This window comes from Bactrocera tryoni, unplaced genomic scaffold (assembly GCF_016617805.1).
Source record: "Bactrocera tryoni isolate S06 unplaced genomic scaffold, CSIRO_BtryS06_freeze2 scaffold_211, whole genome shotgun sequence".
Classification (NCBI taxonomy): Eukaryota; Metazoa; Arthropoda; class Insecta; order Diptera; family Tephritidae; genus Bactrocera; species Bactrocera tryoni.
This window is the reverse complement of record NW_024395935.1, coordinates 186894-199417: the sequence shown is the minus strand read 5'-3', so window position 1 is coordinate 199417 and position 12524 is coordinate 186894.

Genomic DNA, 12524 nt, shown 5'->3' with positions numbered 1-12524 from the left:
GGGATCCTGAAATTTAGTCCCGAAAAATTATTGTTTCTCGGTTTTGTCAAAAAAAAATAAGTTTTTTGCAAAAAATTTTAAATTAGTAACTTTCTATGATTAATTTTTCCAAACATCCTTTCCAGTTTTTAACAAATTTCATTTTATTTCACAATTATATTGCCATAATAAAATAAATAAAACAGTAGAGACTTTGTAAAAATTATGTTAACTTTTCTAAGCCATACAGGCAACGCACTAGAGTGGCAACGAAAAGAACAGCGGAGGGCAACGAAGCGCCTGCGACGACAATAGGGCGCTGAAGTGATTGCCAGTGACAAAAATTAACCCAGAAGTGACCAAGTGGAGCCGACAAAAGCAGCTGATGCAGCAAGCAGGAGCGCGCATACACAAATTGTGGTTTATGGCGAGGGACCCAGGAGAAGGGATCCCTGTCCCTAGAGAGTGGTAAAAACGCACCATTAATGCCTACAGGAAGTGAGAAGGCGGATGATAACGATGATTACCAATACATAGATATATTTTGCTAGCTTTCATGTACATTAAAATTACAAACAAAAGTGGCAACAACAACCAAAAAACCTGTAATAAAAACGCATTTGCTAAATGAAAAGGTGAGAGAGCGATCAAACCAAATCAGAGCAAAAAGTCATAAAAAACTCATAAAAATTGTATGTAGATGTTTGTAAAAAGTTAAACAAAAGCCAAGTTAACAGTTAGTAACAACAGCATAAGCAACAACAAAAGTGCGTTTAAACAATGCGCGCCAACAACAACAGCAACAATCAAGGTGCAGCAAAGAATTCTTAACTGAAAAGATCATGCAAAAAACTTGACAATAATATCAGCATATAGTAGCTACAACAACATCAACACAGGCGTTAGCAACAATATCAGCCAACGAGTTGATAACACAAGGTGAACGAGCGAGTAGCCCCATTCACACCGCCGCGTCGCCAAGTTCACCGCCAGTTACTATTGCATACACTTAGGCGCATATGCACCGACCGCTTTAACTACGGCGAGTTCGTTGCAGCAATTAAACCCGTCAGCATAAAAGTTGTGCACAAATTTCGTTGCTGTGCGCTTTTTGTTTCACCACCACTCAAAACGGTTTTGATTAGTCGCCACTTTGGACCGTTATTTCGGCGCTTGCCCGATTGACTGGGTTGCAAGGAACGATTGCAGGAGTTCAGGGATATCAGTCAAATAATGCAGCGTACAGCAATAGAAAAAGAAATATATAGTCAAAGTGCCGTTATCTTTTGTTCCCAAATCGCTCTTGAACGAAAAGGCTGGAATCTCATTTCATTTACACTAATCCCATGGTTTTCGAAAGTATAGCACGATTAATCGCTAAGCTAAAACAAATTTTCAACTTGAAATAAACTGCCACTTAGCCACTCGTTTGAACTTCTGCTAATTATATTACGCAAGAGGTTGGAAGGGAGTTATGGTGTTAACAATTCCATCATCGTTTGCATAGGACAATAACTTTTGGCAACAAGCTATTATTTAATTCCTTTCACGGCCCCAGGTGTACGCCATCTGCTGTCCACTTGCTTACCTCTCAGCACAATTCCTCGACTCAAAACTCAATGTTATATATTTGCTCGTTCACACACGCACATACCTACAGATGTGGCTGTTTTTATATACATCAGCAAGCAGTCACGTTTGTGTTTTTAAAATATTTTTTCTCTTACTACTTTTTGGCAATTTTTTTGTCCCAAGCTTGTTTTCTGTTGGCACATTTTTTTGGTATTTTTGCCATGCCAGCTGGTAGCGCCACCAGCGTCAGTTGTGATTGTTATGTGCATTTCGATTAAAAATGAATGAACTGTTTTCGCGGTACATCTATATGCATGTATATAGTTGACATACGTACACACACATAAAATAGATAACAGTTTATAAATAACTTCTTATTTAATAGTTTCCTTTCGGAAACACAAAAAATTGAGGGCTGTGTGCGCCCAATGCGGTGAAATGGCAAAGAGGCCCAGCCTTGACGTGGCATAAAATTGAAAAATCTTTTTCCATAACAGTGCATAAGTAACGGTAATGAAATGTGCTCACTAGCAAAACAACATAACTTTTTATACTCTTGCAACCAGTTACTACAAGAGTACTTTAGTTTTATTCATCTAATGGTTCTACATGTACATAAAACTAAACGAGATAGATATAATCGTTATACATATCGTAAATGATCAGGGTTTGACTAGAAAAGTTGAAATTCGGTTGACTGTCTGTCTGTCCGTCTATCCGTCTGCTTTAAGCTGTAGCTTGCAGTAAAATTGAGATATCTTGATGAGACTTGGTATGCAGATTTCTTACTACAAAAAAATTCGAGTTCGTAGATGGGCGTAATCGGACCACTGCCACGCCCACAAATCGTCATTAGCCGAAAACCTATAAAGTGCCATAAGTGGCACAGGCTATCACCAGTAGGAAGGGGCACCTTTGGGACAACAATTTCAAAAAAAAGTGGGCATGGCCTAAGCTACAACAACCAAATTCGCCCAAAACGAATATTACAAGAACTCCTACCGATAGTGTGAAAACGGATGAAAACCCCGCTTTCACTCCCCCATATAATGGCACTGATCAAAAACTGTTCAAGCCCTTGGGTACCGGAATATTTATACCGCTTTGTACCTATAGTTGACTTTTGATCGAAAATGTCGGTCAGTGTGTGATTTTACAGAAATTAAGTGATAGTCATTATCTTATAATGATTTGTATGTATGTCAAAAATGGGTTCAATTGGACCAATATAATATAAAGATTTTGTACCGTATACATTGGTCAATGTGTGAGTTATCCCAATGAAAATAAAAGCGTGTGTTTTATTCATAAGAATGTATCTCTGAATGTATCTTGAAATAGATAAATTTGGTGGCGAAAACTTATTCCTAGCCACACTTTTCTCTATATTATTGGTTTTATACCTTAAGTATTTCCTGGTTTTTATTTTTTGCAAGTTGCAGACTATAAAATGATCGGATGCACTTGAACTTAGCCATTCCTTACTTGTTATAATTATTTTTTTAAGGATTTATGATTATGTAGGATCGAGCTTTTTTCAGAGTTTTAAACTCGAAAGTAAGGTCTTACAAAGTTTCCAGAGGTTCAGAGCTTTATGAAACAAATTTTCATTTGTTAAAAGTTTCGTTAGAAGCTCAACAATCGTGAAGTGTACCAGGCAGACTACTTTAACAAAAAGATCAGAACTCTTGAGGAAGAAACTACAAAACTGTGGCTGCGCTAACGTTACCTAAGGTGGTTCTCTCAATCACTATTTATAATTATTCATAAGAGTTCTCTCAATCACTATTTGTAATTAACTAAAAAGGTCTGTAACTCTTGCTTGATTTTCATTATGGTTAGAAGTACCACCCGGCTCATACAAAGGATCCTTGGTATCCCGCCAACTAGACAACATTTTTTGTGTTTTTACGTGAGTACCTTCCTCCGACAGCCTTATCCCACCCTGCTTAAAAGCACATATATCAAAACAATGTACTGGTAAGCACACCAAATAATATATGATTTTTATAAAGCACGTCGAAACTAGAATTCCTGTAGATTAGCCATTTCTCCAATTAGGGTTTACGTCTATTGGCTCTCCAAAAGAGTCATCCGTCTCATACTAACAAACAGAGGTGTTTGAGTAGTTCTATCGGATAATTGTGATTCCTATTCAAATACATAGATCAAAGGCCTGGATCCTTCGTCTAGGAATTGCCGTGCAGTTTGGCACCCAGGTGCTGGTTAGTTTACGGTGCCTTGTCGCAGAACCGGCATTTTGCACAAGACGTTAGGCCCATATAAAACAGGTGACGAGTGTAAACTTTGTCTCTCGAAGATTGCTATCTCTGACTTTGTCTGGCGAATGCCTGGACACACCGACTTATAACAAAAGCTTCTGTTTGAGAAATGCTCAAAAAACGTCCTGCGATCTCTGTACCAATTCCTTTCGAAGTTATTGATCCGTCAGTATGCCATTTAATCGTGCTATCCATAATCAAGCATAAGAGTTATTTCATTCATTCTTAGTGCCAAGGGTAACTTTAAACTTCTTTGTGAAGTTTACCCTTTTGTGAAGAGCCAGTGGTATGGTATCATATAAGATCTTCATTAGTTGGAACGAGAAAACCTTCCCTCTGTCAAACCCTACTGCTGTCATATGAAGCAAAGCTGTAGTAGATCAGTAGTTAAATCCATATACTTTGCCTCTCTTTTTATTCGGGGTAGCTTATTGACGTGTGAGTCTCCTGGCGCCAACCCAGTCCAAGCTCAACTAATACATGCAAACAATACAAATATTTAATTTATTTTGCATCCTAATTTTTGCGCTTTTTAACCTGGTATTAGATCAGCGTTGGTTTCTTGTGTATTTATTTAATAATTAATATTAATATTTTAAAATAAATGAGTTTCGCTAACTCCATACTAAGAGCTTTTGGGTTCCTGTTATTTCTTCTTTGCAAAGTTTTTGCTGATAAAACCCTCGTACTTTTGACGTTATTGACAACATTCTTAGACTTGGTATTTAGCTTTTCCCAAACGGGCTTTGAGGAGCAAAATAAATTAAATCGACGGGAGACTGTGACGAGAAGACGACAGAGCGATAGAAAAACGTGTTGAAAGGGAAATGCAAATTAATGAAAAACGAGAGATAGAAAGAGCGAAGAAGAATGCTAGTGAGAGCGGAAGAGAGCATATCAGCAAAAAGAGTTGTACGAGATGGAGAAAACAAACATTGGTACCGCAAGGGTCAATATTTACTTCGAACAAGCTGAGAGCTGGCTCTCTGCCCTTTCCACAATAAGACTTTAGCGACCATTAATGTTAGAAGCAACTTGACTTCATGCTGCTGCCACTTGCGAAGCTAAATCAATGTGGAACTATCTGCCACTTTTTAAAGTGGCAACTACTTTGAAAACTTTCAACGAGGAAGTAGCTGTTGGTACAACGACGCGCCGATAAAGCAGGAAGGAGTTGGAAACACTACGACGTAGGGACGCCGGGCTGATTGACAATGTTTTTTTGCGATTTTTCAACAGCGAAATTGTTGTTGTTTTGTTGTTACCTGGGTGCTTTGTTGCCGTCGTTGCAAAGTAATGTAGGTTTGATTGAGTTAGCCACATTAAAAGTTCTATGCAAAACTAATCTATACTTTATGTAGAAAACAAAGATGATTTTGATGATTTGTCATTCAACTGTAATTATTTCTTTGAACCATGTGCAACAGCTTTCCAAAGCGGATCTGGACCCATGAGAACATGATAGAACTGGTGTGAGTTTTTCGATCTTAGATCTGCATCCGTCTCTTTTACATGGACTCAGCTGTTTTACAAAATTTGCCTATTAAACTCTCACTACCTTCAACACTTTCCCTATAACAACGAGAAGCAGACAACAAGTAATAATAAGGAAAAGTTCAATATTTAGATATGGTATTTTTGCCTAAATTTTAAAGAGACCAGATTTCGTTTCCAGTTTCCATCTTTTTTCATGGCAAACTTTATTTGTTTAAGCAGAATACATCTTAAGAGTCAATTATCAAAACCGTAACGAATTTGGTAAAAAGAAGGAAATACTTCCTCCAATACTTTTTAGATAAACCCTTTATATAAGTAAAACTAAGGCCAGTTATTTCTAGTTGGTTCCATCTTGGAAATGCAGAGCCAGCCTAGAAATTACGGCTCTATTTATCACTGACGCTTTCAGAAAACAGTTTCGGAAGTTCTTATGTAAATTAGACTTATTCAAAAGAAGGAGAAAATAAAGAGCTCGTGTTATTTTTCTAATATTTTTTAAACAGGTATTGATATTCTACTGATTCATGTTGTAGGAATTATCATCGAACATATAATATTCTCAGACCTCAACTTCAGAAACTAAGTAAGGTAGCAAAATAGAAGCTATTGATGTCCAGCTGTTCGGAATAAACTCGGAAAATTATCATGCAGCTTAGTACCGTTTTTGAACCTCGCTCCACCACAATTCGTGCAATAGTACCCACCGAAAGTCATAACCACAGCAACCAGCTCAAGCATCGAACTCACCAAAGAGATTGCATTTCGTCAACAATAGTGAGCAAATATGCAACTAAATGGCAAACAACCACCAAGAACTGGCAGTTGTCAACCAACGGCCAACTGTCTGGCCATCAGCCATTAAATGACCACCGTCAAGCGCCAGCTGCTAGTCGCCAACAACTGAACAGTGAAACCTTAAACTAGGTGAACGTCACTCTACACTATCCCTAAGTTCACTAAGTACTCGTGATGTTCTTTCTTTGTTTGCCACTTGCAGCCAGTTGCAAGTGTTTGGCAATAGTTTGCACTGACTCAAGTGCCTCTTTGGGTACATTTACTTTTGTTGCTGCGCTTGAATGTTGGTGCAGTAACCAGTGAGGGTGTGGGTAGAATAGACAACAGGTGAATGGTTTGAGAAACGCAAGGTTGGGTGAGGGACATTTTAATGTTAAGAATTTTTTAATGGTGAAGGAAGAAAGGATTGGAAAGACTTTGCTAGAATTTCAGGAAAAATCGACGTTCAGTTTTTGATTTTACTTAAAGAAAACGCATAATTAGGGAGTCGTACATCTTTACAGGATGCATTCTTAGTTGAGCTGTTTTCTCATTCGTTTTTAGTGCGAAGCTCATCAACTAGGCGAAATTGGTTTTATAGTTTCGCTACTTTCCACTTTGCCTTGGCTATTAATTTGTCCTACGCCTTTATACATCACACCGCCAGATCCACTCTCAACAAGTACGCAGTATTTACCCGTACAGTAACGACAAGAACACCTTGGGTTGGGCTGTTATTAGTTGCAACTTCCTAATCGTTGGTGAAGGAGAAATGTATGAGGGTCTTGACTGGTGTACAATAGATGCTGATGCCACCAACTTGGATTCAAAGTCGATTGGCATCTCTTTCAAGAGCAACTACTATAGTGAGTGAAGAGGTTTCAGACTCCGTTCTACCATCATTATGATTTCATTACATCTTACTTTGAAAATGATCGTCTAACCGCTGCACAGACTGCTTGCCCCTAAGGCTCTGCTTTATTAAGTCGTCTCATTTGGTCAAATCACGTCTAATTATATTCCTTTCAGTCACTGTCAAGTATGCCGTGATAAAGAACTAATCCAACTATCCCACTCAAGCTGTGAAATGAATTTATTCCCAAACTCCAGCTTTAACAAGCTTTCCACCAGCCTAATACTGTCCAATCTTAAAGACCTTGGAAGTATTTCCACTCATTGCTATAGATACAGAAAATGTCTCGAACTTCAAATGAAAACTATGTATCCTTCAGTGCTTGAAGCTCGTATTGAAAGTAGTCACACTCCGAAAAACAAAATTTGATTTCAGCAGCGTGAGCAAAGAGAGTATTCTTCAATCAAAAGTCAGGCTCTCGAGTTGCCTTTAGAAACGTAGGAAGCTCAACTTTGCAACTTAACTATACAACTATATACTTAACGTCTCCACGCAAATAACACTCGCACGTTCACTAGTATAAGTTACACCTCTTCCTTTCTAGTCATACTAAAACCTTAAAGTGTCCCAATAAGACCACTTCATTCCATTTCATTCACAGATTTTCTATATGCGCTTTACTGTGCCATTTTCTCGCGTCATTAGCGCGCTCAACCACTGTAACGTGATCTCCGCTACTGTGTTGAGTCATTGTTGTAGAAAGTTATTGATAATGTGTTTGCCCACTTTAGCACGAACAACCAACGAAGTGCACACTTTACAAAGTATTAATGTTATTGGAACGAAGTTCCTTACGGCATGCTTGGAGAAGATAGGAATTTTTCTGCGGGACCTAACTGAAAAAAATGATAGTAAAACCGTAAGAAATAACCCGTAAGAAAAAGACTGTAAGATCGCTAGTTATAGCCTACCTTTAGGTATTGCAAAATAATTAGGCATGAAAATCTTTAACATTATTGTGTATGCAAATCAGTTTTGAGTGAAGTGCGGAACACAAAGAGCGCGACAGACTGCAAACTACATCTGTCAAATGTTAAAATACAGACGTTCTTATGGACACTGTTATTTTGACAGCTGCACGACTACACGACTGCAGGCCGACAGTTGTCGTTCCCGCTAACTTGAATATTTCCTATATTTGCCAACGGCAGTAGGACGACAGTAGAGTTGACAGTAGAATGGAAGATAGAAAGAGGAGGTAGAGTGGTGATGCCACTAATATGTAAAATGTAAAATTATTCACAGCTCTAACAAACTTGACGTTATTTTACAAATAAAAGCATAAAATAGCTCTATTATATCATTTGTAATAACAATTGATAATTTAAAACCAAAAAATGTTTACCTATTTTCAGTGGCGTAGCTAGGGGGGGCGAAGGGGGCCGTCGCCCTGGGCGCAATGTCTTGGGGGCGGCAAAACGATCTTCGCTGTTTTTTAATATTCATAAAAATACTTCAACAAATTTTTTTACAAAATTTATTATAAAAGATAAAGAGTTGTACACTCACAATGTAATAATCTGAATAACAATGAAAAATGTTAATTGTTACTCAAATACTTTTCAGTCTTTGAATTTGTCTTATATCTTTTGGCTTACATATATGTATCTTTCTTAAAAATAGTCATAGAACTTAAAGATGCACTTTTCTAGTTTTGTCTAGCGACGTGTCACTCTCACAGTTACCCTATGCTTTGAATGTAACAAATACTTTTATTTCTCCAAATTTTCAAAAATGGTATTTAAAAACTCCAATTCGGGCAAAAATGGGGTTTTTTTTATAGCTTTTAATAATATGTCTTGTAAATTTATTATCAATTTCCTCAAAAACCGTATTGTGAGAATTTTGGAACTTCAGAATTTGCGTGGCTTCTAGTTCCTAAATTTTATATACTTAATATCGAAGAAATTTTGTAAAAATTCACTTTTGTTCGAACCACCTCATGAAACTTGTAGGTAGGTAGATAAAGGGGGGCGGCAGAACATCCTTGGCCCCGGGCGCCCGCAGTTGTAGCTACGCCACTGCCTATTTTTACTTATTTTTTGCATAAAAAATTTCACTTTGAACAAAATATTAAAATTTCATTGAAGTGAAAGGTATTAGTATGGCCACAACGATATTGTGGACAGCTGTGTTGTCTTGTGTACATGCAGGCCATGCTGTCGCAGTCATTGTGTTCACCACTTGAGAATTGTGCTTGCACTAAGAACGTTTATGGGGAGTTAAATTGTTGCATATTTTTTGGCGCAGGCTTTGAGGAAATAACACGTAAGAAAAAGACTGTAAGATCGCTAGTTATAGCCTACCTTTAGGTTTTGCAAAATAATTAGGCATGAAAATCTGTAACATTATTGTGTATGCAAATTAGTTTTAAGTGAAGGGCGGAACACATAGAGCGCGACAGACTGCAAACTACATCTGTCAAATATTAAAATACAGACGTTCTTATGGACACTGTTATTTTGACAGCTGCACGACTACACGATTGCAGGCCGACAGTTGTCGTTCCCGCTAACTTGAATATTTCCTATATTTGCCGACGGCAGTAGGACGACAGTAGAGTTTTCTTAATACTTATCTGTACTTAAATAAAAACTAATCAGCGAAATTTGAGAGAAAAATCAGGGCAACCTACATAAAATTAAGCACAATTTTTTTTGCAAATTGTATCGATTCTACATTATCCGAAGGAACTTCGTTCCTACCTGGTGTCCCACGACAGCACATTTCTTTTTTTTTCAGAGTGCCAGTGTGGATTTTCGCCAGTGACCAGTAAAAGTGTGCGAAAGATTCACCACAAATTTCATTACAATTAATAATTAAGAATGGAACAAATTTGTGGCGAAAAGTGCGGCTAACTTTTGATGACGATGGCAAACAAGTTGTAATAAAGAGTGTAAACTTTAAAACTGTAAAGTAAATTTTTAATACTGGAAAGTGTGATACGCGCCGCTGATCTGAAAACCGTCGTAGTGCTATCTACTCTAAAAAGATAATGTAACTGGGGTACGCAAATGATGTTTAAATCACAGATCTTAACAATAGTCAGGTTAGCCTTTTTCTAACTTAGAAAAGAAATCAACGATGTTTGTCTTATGGTAAACGAATTCAAGATAAATTGACAGCATTATATTTAAAAAGTTAAGGACTTGGTCTATCCCGGAATCAAAATAAATTCCGAAAAAATCTAAGCCTAGAGTCTCTTATCATTCTCGTTCTGTTGTGCGGCGAAAAAAACAAGAACAATTACGTCCTGAGATGAGAAAACACTTGGAGTATTCGAGAGAACTTCTCTCGGTAAGGATGGAATCTCGAATTGTATGAGCTCTACTGCTACGTAGATTTAGAAAAACAATGCATACGCTGGTTAGATCATGCTAAGTACATGGATCACGTTGATTCAGCGAAAAACCATTTCGATTCGGGAGCCAACTGATGCAATTGGGATGGACAATTCACGTTACCTCGGAAAGAATAGAGGCGACTGGTGATATTTTGTGTTCTCGCCCAGACCTACCCACGGTTGTTACCAAAGCACAAATCTAGTTATGTTATTGATTGTACACTATTCAGGCTAGAAATGGAAGGCTAGAAATGGAATGGAATGGAAGCTTACATTTGCTGACGTTGAGCGAAAGCCAAAGAAGTCTGGATTTTTAGGCTAGCCAAATAGACCCTCTCAGTTTGACGAATAATTTGGATGCTCGACGTTTTCGCATCACTGAAAACTTAGGATTTTTTCAAGCTGAAACCCCAAAAGGGATCCTGGCGCTCTGTGCTGAAATTAGCTCATCTCTCTCTCCCTGCTCTCTCAGACTCGCTTATTAAAGTCACTTCTTACTCTCATCTTAATACTTTGCCTTGTCGGGATTCTCTAAGTAATTATCTTTAATTGGTAGTAAGAAAAACATGCCAACATCGGTCTTTTATCGGGCAGGTGAACTTCTAATGAGCTCAACGAGCAACTGTCAGTGCTATGAATGTTCATTTCAGCCATGCTCAGACAATTCGCTGCCTTTGCGTATGGAACTTAGCCTTGTTCTGAAAGCTTCTTCTTCTGCAAGGTTCAAATTTGTGTTACCAATAGATAAGTTTCCCTCGATTTGAGCCTAAGCACATTGAAATAGGTTTGACATTACCTTAGATAAAGGAACTTAATTGAAAATAAATTTATAAGCAAATAGCCTAGACAACTTAAGTGTGTACGCTTTGAGAATGCTTAATGAAAATAGCGTCCGTCAGTTCAAAAATGGCCATTTAAGATTATGTTCCTTTAATATTTAATTTACCTACATTAATATACATTTACTATTTGTATCTCTGCATATCCCCCTGGGACTAACAAATTCATACATATATACTTTCCCTTATCTTTAAATGATACCCTCATGCATCGCTTAACCCATTAAAAGTAATTACACTTTATGGACCAAAAGTGAGGCAATGAATCTTAGCGCGACAAAAAGTTAAATGGGGAAGGATAAACAAGCAAATAGTTAAGGGAACCTATTGGAAAATTGAGGTAAAACATGGAAACCAATAAAATTTCTGCGGCGCTATAAGGTAGACTAAGATGGACAACTAACTGTTTGTTGGTTAGTGTGTAGTATAAGACTGAGCGCATGACGGTGCGGAGAGATCAGTGGTAAGTTGGCAAATAAATGAAGATAAATTCAATAAACTAAAAAAACTTATGAAGAGAGAAGAAAAGAGGACTCTCAATCCAAGACAAATTTAAGTTAGAATTTTGTGATAAGAGACCAAGCGCCGTCTTCATTAGTATAATAAAATACGTCGGAGGGCTGTTGTTACTGCGACAGAAAGCATCTAGACACAATTGGGAATACTTCTTTTAAAAAGGAAACGATAGATTTTCTATACTTCTGGTGAGATAAAATTCAAGTTATTAACATAGCTTCTTTCAAATTAGTTGGGAGCTAAGTCTTTCAAGAACTCTGGCCACAGCATTGTCTATTGATTACGCCTTCAACCCTTCCTTGCTGAGCCTAGCCTTTAATGCCGAATCAGCACGATTGCCGCCGATTGCGCCGATATCCTATCCCGCTTTTCATCTTTGTTCTCCTTCATGTTGAGTTTTATTTACAGAATATGGCAAAGCTGCTAGGAAGAAAAGGGCCTCTGCTGCAGGAACTAGCTCAGTTACCCTCAGCCGAGACAATCCTGGCCGCGACGTCCATTGCCCAATTAATATGGAGGATGTATTTGATCAATTAAGATAAACAACAATCAGTAATATGAAAGACAGTCTCAGAAAATAGCCGCAAAACGGTTAAAGGTTTCATATAGTTTTTGTAAAAACGCAAAAAAAATTAAGCTGAAAGTTAATCACATAAATAAATTTATAATTAAAAAGGTTTTACAGAACCATGGGCTTTAAAGCTTCTAACGAATCATAAGAATTATGCATGGTCTTTTCTGATTCAAAATATGCTCGGAACTTTACTGTTGTCTACCAAACAGCGAATCGCTTAAGAAATACATTGTTT